Raw genomic sequence first — 11006 nt, 5'->3', positions numbered from 1 at the left:
GTTCTCTCTTCAACCTCTGTTAGCCTGCTGGTTAACCCCACCATTGTGTTTTTTATTTCACTGAATAACTTCTTCAATTCGGCAAGTTCTGCTACAATTTTTTTCAGGGCATTGATTTCCTTGTACATTTCCTCTTTCATGGCCTGTATACTTTTCCTCATTTCATCATGCTGTCTAGCTGAGTTTTCTTGTATCTCATTCAGTTTCTTTAGAATTATCACTCGAAATTCCTTGTCATTCATTTTAAGGGCTTCCTGTTCTATAGGATCTAGAGTTTGAGATTTATTAACTTTTGGTGGTGTACTTTCTTGATTTTTGGATTTCTGGTATCTTTTTTTGATGTTTATTCATTTTGGCAGGGGGTTTCACAGTGTCCAGGTTTGACCCTATTGGTTAACTAAGGTGTGGCTAGTTTGTCAATTTGGTATGGCTACCTCTGTAACTGCTCAGTTGGCCTCTAGTGTCTTGTGTGTGTGTTTGCCACGGGTCTTGGGCCTCTCCGGGGAGTCTCCTCTCTGGTCAGCTTGGACTCTACCTTGCTGCTGGATCTCGGGATGGTACTGCAGGGTGTGTGATCTCTTTTGAGCTTCCACTTCCCATGTAGAACTTCCGTGTAGAACTTCTCTCTGCTCCGTGCGCTCTGGCCCTGGGTGCTGGATCACGCAGTGGCGGCCCCACAGGGTATGTGTTTTCTGCCAATCTCCACCTCCCTATCCAGACGTTTCCCCGCTTTGTGCACACTAGAGTGGGGCTGTTGGACCTTGCAGGGGTGGCCCGCAGGGTGTGTGTTTTCTGCCGAGTCTCTGCCTCCTTAGCCGGACGCCTCCCCACTCTGTGCACTCAGTACTGGGCTGGGCGTATCTTCTGCAACCCTCATTTATCAGCCGGGACTTCAAGCCCCTGTTCGGCACCGCCCTGCCCAGGAAGACTTTCAGGTTTCTGCTAGGCGCAGACTGCCAGTCGCTCTGGGTGCCTTTGTAGCACTAAATAGGGCTTTCTCTGGACTTCTCTCCTTCCTCCTGGTATTCCAGTTATTTGTGTGGTTGCCTTGTCTCCCACACCAGGGTGTGAGCTCCTCGGGGGAGGAGCCCACAGCTCACAGTTCCTCTTTGCATCCCCCCTGCGCGGACCGACTCCGGCGCCCGCCCGCAGTCAGCTCTCTGGTAGGTTCAAGTGAGCTCGGGAGCTCTCCGGCCACACTGCTCCCAACCAGAAATCGGTTAGGGGTTCTTCCAAACTTATGGCCACAGAGATGGTATCTGCCTCCCGGAAACAGGAAGTTTACCTGAGGCCGGAGTCCAGGGTGCGGTGGAGTGACAATCGGGCTGGCCTCCTCTTCCCTGCCCTCCCAACGCTGGCTGGGGGCTCCCCACACCACCAGCCCCACCAGAGATCCACAGGGGGAGTGGGATGGGAGGCCGGTCCGCAGGCCCTGGAGGGCCCCGTGCCAGGGCAAGCAAGTGGCAAGGCTCAGTGAGGAGTTGCGCCGAGCGAGGAGGGCAGGCCTGGCCGAGCTGGCCAGCTCTGCCCCCACCCGAGAAAATGGAGGTAGCCTTGGTGCTGGTGACTGGCCTGGTGTGGCTGGTGGAAGCTGGGCAGGCGTCTGCCCTGCAAGGAGGGCCAGGCTGGGGGTCACTCACAGAGCTGGGCCAGCTGGGTGGCTTCCTCTCCATTTTCGTGTCGTCGCTGCCACCATCCTTGGCCACTGCTGCCTCGGGCTGCTCACTCGGTCCCGCGGCGCGGCTCGGGCACTCTCAGGAATCTTCTTTTGTGTTGGCCCTAAACCGCAAATCTGTAGTTGCTTTTTTATCATTGTAGATTAGTTGATCAACGACTTATTCATTTTTTGTTGCTCTTGGAAATGCAAATAGCACTCTGGCAGCACAGCGCACACTTCTCAGGCTCGCGCTGTCTTCTGGCACCCCCGCTCCAGACCCGTCGCCATCTTGGTCTCAGTTTCTGAGGCTGGGAAGTCCAAAGTCCAAGGAACACATGTGGTGGTGGCAACAGTGACTCCTCACATTGCAAGATGGTGGGAGCAGAGAGAGCAGAGAGATCATCCATCTTTAATGTACAAGTTAATGACATTTAGTAAATTTACAGAACTGTGCAATCATCACCACAATCCAATTTTAGAATATTTCCATCACCCCAAAAAGATTCCTCATACACATTACGTTTAGGGTTTTGTATTCAATTTCCCACAACTTTTCTGTATGAAAACATAATTACTTAATTGAAATAAAATATCCAAAATGTTAATAAATTTGATTCTGTTGGCATTCATGCACAAGTGAATAATTTGCCTGAAAAGTAGCACATTTTATATGTACAATCTTTTTCAGATGAGTATAGCTAATTAGGCAGGTATTACAGTTTACCTTAAATAAAATCATGAATAAGAGGGGATGTACATGAACCTAGACTAGGTCTGTTCTTGTTACAGGCAAAACTGGTATCTTCGGGAGGCCCACAGTGACAATAGCAACTGCGAGTCATTATATTCTCCTTAGTCCTTCACGCTTCTGTTTTTCACCTAGGTTTCTAAGAGGAGAATAAGTCATACCCTAGCTGAGGTCATCATGACCATTGAAAAGTAGGGAGCAACTTCGTGGTACATTCAAAATGGGAGCCCAGTTCAAACCCAAAATTTTCTTTTTGTTGGTTCTATTTTCTGGATAACATAGAAGCTCATATTCATTTTTAAAAATATGATCTTGATCTCTTCTCTTCTTCCTCCTTAGAGACTATCACCTACCACCCTTTTTCCAGGGCATACTTCCTTTTACCTTATAATAATGGGAGTTTTGTCTGTTTTGTTCACTGTCATATCCCAGGCTCATGGAACAGCACCTGAGACATAGTAGGTGTTCAATAAGTATTTGTTGAATAAAAAAGGTTGTTTTTTTCCCCGCTGGGATTCTGTTTATTCTTTTATTTATTTATTTTATTTTATCAATATACAATGTAGTTGATTTTTGTGTCCCTTTACCATTTCCTCCCTTTCCCCCCTCCTTCTTCCCCTTCCTGCCCCCATCAACATCATATCTGTTCCCTTATCTTAACATGTTCAAGGAATTATTATGATTGCTGTCTTTCTTTCCTTTTATTAGTTTCTATATTTATTTATTTTTATTAGCCTCAGCACATAAGTGTGAACATGTGGTATTTCTCTTTCTGTGCCTGGCTTATTTCATTTAACGTAATTTTCTCTAAGTTCATCCATGTTGCTGCGAATGGTAGTATTTCATTCTTTTTTTATAGCAGAGTAGTATTCCATTGTGTAGATATACCACAGTTTCCTTATCCACTCATCTGATGATGGGCATTTAGGCTGGTTCCAACTCTTGGCTATTGTCAATAGACCTGCAATAAACATGGGAGTACAGGTATCCCTTCAACATGATGATTTCCAGTCTTATGGGTATATACCCAATAGTGGAATAGCTGGGTCATATGGTAGATCTATCTGTAGTTGTTTGAGGAACCTTCATACCATCTTCCATAATGTGCTGCACCATTTTACAGTCCCACTAACAGTGTAGGAGGGTTTCCTTTTCTCCACATCCTCACCAGCATTTATTATTCTCTATTTCATAATAGCCAGTCTTACTGGAGTGAGATGACATCTCAATGTGGTTTTCATTTGCATTTCCTCAATGCTGAGTGATGTTGAGCATTTTCTTATGTGTCTATTGGCCATTTGTATATCTTCCTTTGAGAAATGCCTATTCAGCTCCTTTGTGCATTTTTTAATGGATTACTCGTTTTCTTTTGCTGTTAAGCTCTTTGAGTTCCTTGTATATGCTGGATATTACTCCTTTGTCAGATACATATTTTGCAAATATTTTCTCCCACTCAGATGGTTTTCTTTTAGCTCTGTTAATTGTTGCATTTGCTGTGCAGAAGCTTTTTAGTTTGAATATAATCCCATTTGTTTATTTTTCCTTTGGTTGCCTGTGATTTGGGGTTCATATTCATAAAGTCTATGCTGAATCCTACTTCCTGTAGTGTTTCCCTATGTTCTATTGTTTCAGGACATATTTAATTCTTTAATCCATTTTGTGCTGATTTTGTTATATGGTGAGAGGTAAAGGTCTAGTTTCATTCTTCTACATATGGATGTCCAATTTTCCCATATGGATATGTATTTAAGAGGCAGTCTCTTCCCCAGTATGTGTTCTTGGTATCTTCATCAAAGATCAGATGGCTGTAGGTGAATGGGCTGATTTCTGGATTCTCTATTGTATTCTATTGGTCCATGTACCATGCCAATATCATGCTGTTCTGGTTACTATAGCTTTGTAGTATAGTTTAAAGTCAGATAGTGTTATGCCTCTGGCTTTATTTTTTTGCTCAGGATTGCTATGGCTATTCAGGGTCTTTCGTTGTTCCACATGAATGTTAGGATTATTTTTTCTGTTTCTGTGAAGAAAGTCATTGATATTTTGATGAGGATTGCATTGAATCTGTAGAATAGTTTGGGTAGTATTGACATTTTCATAATGTTCATTGTTCAAATCCAAGAGCATGGAATATCTTTCCATTTTCTTGTGTCCTCTTTAATTTCTTTCAACAGTGATTTGTAGTTATCATAATAGAGATCTTTCACATTCTTGGTTAACTTTAGTCTTAAGTATTTTATTTTTTGATGACTATTGTAAATGGGCTGGCTTTTTTGATTTCTTTTTCTGCTAGTTCATTCTTGGAGCATAAAAATGCTACTGATTTTTGTGTTTTGATTTTGTATCCTGCTATTTTGCTGAAATCATTTATCAACTCTAAATCTGAACAGACCAATAATAATCAAAGAGATTAAATCTGTCATCACAGTCTCCTAACAAAGAAAAGCCCAGGACTGGATGGCTTCACTGTAGAATTCTACCAAACCTTTAAAGAAGAATTAATACCAATTATCTACAAACTATTCCAAAAAATTGAAACAGAGACCATTCTCCCAAACTCATTCTATGAGGCAAACATCACCTTCATACCAAAACCAGACAAAGATACAACAAAAAAAGAAAACTGAAGGCCAATATCATTGATTAACATAGATGCAAAAATCCTCAATAAAATATTAGCTAATAGAATACAGCAACATGTACATAAAATTATACACCATGATCAAGTGGGATTCATACCAGGGATGCAAGGATGGTTCAACATACACAAGTCAATAAATGTGATACACCACATTAATGGAATCAAAAATAAAAACCATATGATTATCTCTATAGACACTGAAAAAGCATTTGACAAAATTCAACATCCGTTTAGGATAAAGACTCTCAACAAATCAGGTATAGAAGGAAAGTATCTGAACACAGTTAAAGCCATATATGACAAACCCACTCCCAATATCATCCCGAATGGGAAAAGGTTGAAAGCTATTCCCTTAAGAATGGGAACAAGACAAAGGGTGCCCACTCTCATCACTCCTATTCAATGTAATATTGGAAGTACTAGAGCAATCAGGGAAGAGAAAGAAATAAAGGGCATCCACATTGGAAAAGATGAAGCCAAACTGTCTCTTTTTGCAGATGACATGATCCTATATATTGAACAGCCTAAAGACTCGACAAATAAAGTTTTTAGTATTTTTAGTCCTAACATTATGTAGGTTGGTCTACATCACTGGTGTGTTAGGAAAAGTGTGTTGATGTGGAATATATCAAACAGTTTAAATGCACTAGTAGAACTCAGTATAAAATTCTAAAGTAAATCTAAATTGTAACATAAATAAGGTATACCTCAGATTATGTTATTTTATGATTATTTCTTTATATTTATTTCACAAGACTTTAATCTTCATACTGCATAAAGCTTGCTTAAGGGCCGGCCCAGTGGCGCACTCGGTAGAGTGCGGCACTTGGGAGCACGGCGGCGCTCCCGCCAAGAGTTCGGATCCCATATAGAGACCGGTCCGCTCACTGGTTGAGCGCGGTGCGGACGTGACACCGAGGGTTGCGATCCCGTTACTGGTCACGAAAAAAGACAAAAAGGAAAAAATAAATAAATAAATAAAAATAAAGCTTGCTTAAGAAGTATGTGTATCTGTTCTAAAATAATAAATATAATGTCCCTGAAAATTATACTGATTGTTCTCTTCTTTGCAGAGAGCTTAAAATTAATATTCTCCTCCATGATTTAGTGAAGAGATATCATCTTTGATGGAAATGATAAACTATAAAAAAAAAAAAGAAAATAGCATTTTGGCCTTGGTCACACTGGAAATCAGCTTCAAGAAGCTTTTCTACAGCAAGTAGAGTTGTAGATTAGAGGTTAAAAAATGAAAACAGTGAGTTGAGGTTACCCTTTTGAGAAGAAAAAAGAGAGAAAAGGAGAATGCTAGGTTAGTAGAGAGGTCTTGTTTTTACGGTGCAAGAGATAAAAGTATTTTTATAAGATAAGGAGAGGAGAAGCCTCTGGAAAAAGGGGACTGTATGATGGCTCATGGTTCCCAAGGAGGAAGGAAGAAATGAGATCAATAGCCCTGGGGAGGATCCCCACGAGACTGAGAGTGTAAATCTGTGATGAGGGTAATCCAGGTCTGGAAACACCTGAGAAACAAGTTTAATCAAGGTGACTGGATCTGGCATGGGGAAGGAGGGGGATAGTGTGATGATGAGATGTAAATCTGAAATAACATCAACATCTTAAAATTATGATAAAAAGAATCTGTTACTAGAAGGAAAAACAGGAAAACTAATTAATAAAACTATGCCAAGATTTATACTTGATCAAATTTAGGCAAACTGAGAAACAGAAATATGTATTATTAGAGCTAGAAGATTGTAAACCTACCATTTATACTTTGATTCCTTGTATGTCACCTGTTTAAATAGATCTTGAAGCTGATTTCCAGTATACATTTTTTAAACTCAGTATAAAATTCTAAAATAAATCTAAATTGTACCATAAATAAGGTATACCTCGGATTGTTATTTTATGATTATTTCTCTACCTATGAATTACTAAGCCTTCTGAAATCTATTAGATCTCTTCTGAGTTCCGTTCTTTGAGGTGTATTTTACCTGCAGGAATGAAAGGGAACTGAATATTCAGCAGCCAGAAAGACAGATTATGGTACTCCTATATTCTGTTTATTTCTGTTTTCTTCTTTCAGGATACACAATAGAATTGCACTTCCTTGCTCCTTTGAAATTTGGTGTGTGGCACGACTGCTTTTGATCAGTGAAATGTACATCATTTCCAGGCAGAAAAGTCTGAAAACCGGCAGACAAATAATTTTATTACTTTTCCCCCGTTACCACAACTGGCAACATTCCAGAGGGAAGAGGCTCCATCAGCTTGCATCTGTAAGTGAAAATGATGTGAAACAGATCTCCTACTACCAGCTGAAAATGGACATATAGCATAAGTGAGAAACAAACCTTTGCTATTTTAAGCCTATGAGATTTTGCAGTTATTTGTTACTGCCATTATTAGCTCAGCACATCCTGATTCTAGATCCAAAACCAAACTCATTACTTTTCCCTGTGCACTATTAACAGAATAAAACAATACAAAATGACCTCACCTGCTCTTTCTCCTCTATTAGAATTTTCAAATTATTGAGTGACAATATACCAAGTAGTGACAGGGTGTATAGATGAAACTATAGTCTTATTGTAGGGAAATACTGATAAGATGTTGGGGAACATCAAAATGAAATGAGAAGATACCATAGAGCTATACAGCCAAACCACATGACTCCAGTCCCTGGCCCTCTTGGTCACAACAGTCAATCTTTCACAATTCACCTCTTGTTGCCAGTGAATTTCTATTATCTTCAATACATTTTTTAAAACCCTGACATTCCTTTCTTGAGGAGTCCATCTATTCACCCATTTTTTCCTTTCCTTTTTTTTTTTTCTTTTCTAACTGTGCCGGAAAGAGGAGTTAAGGCCATTCCTTTTCATTTTAGTTCGTATCCCAGCTTTCAGAACAAGGGATGCAGAACCAGTTGCATTTGCCAAAAGCCAAAAAAACCCGTGAGACTCGCGGGAGTTTTTAAGTAATTACCAGCCACTTGGCCTTTTCGCAGAAATACACAAAACGTGTAGAATCGCCTAATTTTATCCCCTCCTAACCGCTCCACATGGAAATTGGCTGCTCGGGCGAATGTTGTTTTTCACCGCAGCCATGTGTCGAAGGGCGATTAACACTCGCTCGACAAAGCCCCTCCCCGGACCATTTGGGAGCTACACGCGTTGACACCGGGACTCGGGCCGGTGCGCCTTCACGCGCTGCCTTTTTGTTTATGCGGCTGGCAGGGGAGAGAGGGGCGGAGTGGGAGCCAACCTTGTATGGGCAGCAGCCCGCCAGGGCTACATAAAGCGCGGGTCTCGGACCCGCAGGAAGGGACCCGGGTTGCCCGAGAGCCGGCAGCGGCCTCCTGCGGAGCCCAGGGGCGCCATGCAGAGCGCGGACGGCGCGGAGAGCGGGGCGGCCGAGTGCGCGCGCTGCCACCGCGGGCTGCGGCCAGCGGGCGCGGACTCCGGGTACGGCGCCTCGGCGCGGCTTTGCGCCTCCCCGCGGTCCTCCCGCCCGCGCCTCCCGAGCTCCTCCCCTCCGGTCTCGGCTCCCCCCACACCCCGGTGCTCGCGCTTGGTTTCGGTGGATTCTCCCTGTCTGCGCTCACGTCTCCTCCTCGCGCCTGTGCTCCCCATCCCGCAGGTCCGCAGGCTTCTGGAGACCGTGGATGGACGCCCGAGGCGAGGAAGAGGAGAAAGCGCCGCACCACGCCGCGGAGGCGGTGAGTGAGCCGCGCGTGGCCGGGGACGCGGAGCCCGGGGGACACGCACCTGGCCTGCCCCTCGCTTAAGATTGCGTCTGCGGTGGCCCTGCCGGTGCTGACGCGGCAGGTGTGTCCTCCGGAGCGACTGGGCCGTGGGGTCCACATTGCCTGCGGACGCGAGGAACACCGGGTCGCGCACGTTTCCACTTTCTAGAAGGAGGTGGGTAACTGTGATTTATTATCTTTTGTCCCCAGACGTTTGATGTCTCCCGAATGACCGAAGCCTCAGGAAAGCTCTCCCAATATAGACACCCAGTCAGGTGAGTGACAGGCCTCACCAAAGGCCTTCTGCTCCTCCAGCCCCCGGGAAGAGCCGCGGGCATCGCACAGTCCTGCTCAGCAACTGGTCCTGCAGTTTTTCTCTCTTGGAAAATCTGTCTTCAAGGTTACTTATCTTCCCACTCGCAGAGAGGTACGTTACTCATCTAATTGAAAAATGTAGGCGCTCACGCTGTCACCTAAAAAACTTAATCAGCGCATGCTCAGAATATTCTTAAGAAATATATTATGAAGAGGTAAAGTGTGGAAGTAGAATGGTGACTTCGTGTGCCTGCAAAACAGTTTTTTTTTTTTTTTTTAATCCTAGGGGGTACAATGGAATTGACTTCACACCAGAGTGTGAATGTTGTTATTTTCTTGCAAGCCAGAAGGAAAAAATAGGATTAGCAGTTGCAGTGTTACAGCAAGTCAAGCCTGACATGTAAGAGAAAATGGAAATATAATGAAAATCCTAAAGATTACTAAGGATGATCATAAAAGGAGTCATAAGTTATTTGACATATCAGTGAAGGCTAGTTTACTGTTCTACCCACAGGAAGTCTGCCTTTCTGTAAGATTTTTGTAGCTTTTATTCAGGTAAAGGTTAATAATTCTGCAGTTTTCCTGCTTCAGAGAGAGAGCTGTTAAATGAAGAGCTACATAAGGTTTGTAAAGTGTGTATGTGCTACAAATAGCACATAGTAATCAATACGTGTTGATTAATTTCCTACCATGTGCTAGTATTAGTAAAGGACACAGTAAAAATGATCACAGCATTTGCAAGTGTTGTAATGGAGTTTAGTTCGGTCAGTTTTACAAGCATGGACAGGGCAAGAAGTGCCTAACTCTGTCAGTGGGAGGGGGATGGGTCAGGGAAGTGTGTATCATAGGCTGTGGTTACCTGGCTGGGTCTTGAAGGAGTTAGCCAGATGGATGAGTGGTAGGGGTAGAAGAAATAGCATAGGAAAAGAGATACAGGGTCGTGGAACAGCATGGCTCCTTGTGGGAGCTCCAAGGAGCTGGAATTTGGATGTGTGAAGCTGTGGTAATTCTAGCAGGGTAGCCAGAGGCCAGATCTTATATACTTCGGTACAGAGTTTTGTCCTGATTCTGTATGTGGTGTTGGGAAACCATGATCTTTATTCTGTGGATGGTATTGGGGGTTACTGAAAGGATTTTAACCAGAAGAGTGGTAGATCAGATTTATGTTTCAGAACACTCACTAAAGAAAAGATATATTGGCTTAGTTAGAACACAAAAAGTGATAACTGGAAGCTCTTGAAATTGTTCAGGTAAGAAATGATGAAGAGCTATTCTAGGACATTGGACATGGGGATGGGACTGGGTGAATTTGGGTAGTAATTAATTGACAAAATAGATTAGGCTTTATAATGTGTTGGATATGGTAGGTGAAGAAGAGGTAAAAAGCCAGAATGGCTCCCAAGTTTGTGGCTGGTGACCAGGTGAATGCCGTACTAAGAAAATGAAAATTACGGCTTAAAACAGATTTGGGCAGCAAGATAATGAGTCCAGTTTTCCATTTATCATACTAATGTGCCTTGAGGGCATCCAAATAGAGATATTTGGTAGAGAGCTGCATACCTCAGTCACAGGCCCAGAGTCAAGATCTAAAGGGGAAGTACAGACTTGGGAGCCTGTGGTAAATGAAAGATTGGGAAAATCGTGGCAGTGGGGCAGGTCATTCTAGAGGGCAGAGCTGATAATTCTCAATGAAGCCCTGGGGAAAGGCCAGCATCTAACCAGTACCCCGAGAAAGAGAGGTCCACAGAGCAGACAGAGGAATCAGAACAGGGAGGGATCCAGGAAAGTGTGGAGTCCCTGCAAGAAAAATGGCCCACAGTGAGAAATTCTGGGCTGTGTGATAACAACTAAACAACATTCTTTGGAACTTGCAGTTCTAATTACACAATAGAAAATAAGCATT

The sequence above is a fragment of the Galeopterus variegatus genome, unplaced genomic scaffold (genome assembly GCF_000696425.1).
Source record: "Galeopterus variegatus unplaced genomic scaffold, G_variegatus-3.0.2 Scaffold8076, whole genome shotgun sequence".
In the NCBI taxonomy this organism is placed as follows: Eukaryota; Metazoa; Chordata; class Mammalia; order Dermoptera; family Cynocephalidae; genus Galeopterus; species Galeopterus variegatus.
The sequence above is the reverse complement of the archived record's forward strand: the minus strand, read 5'-3'. Positions refer to the sequence as shown.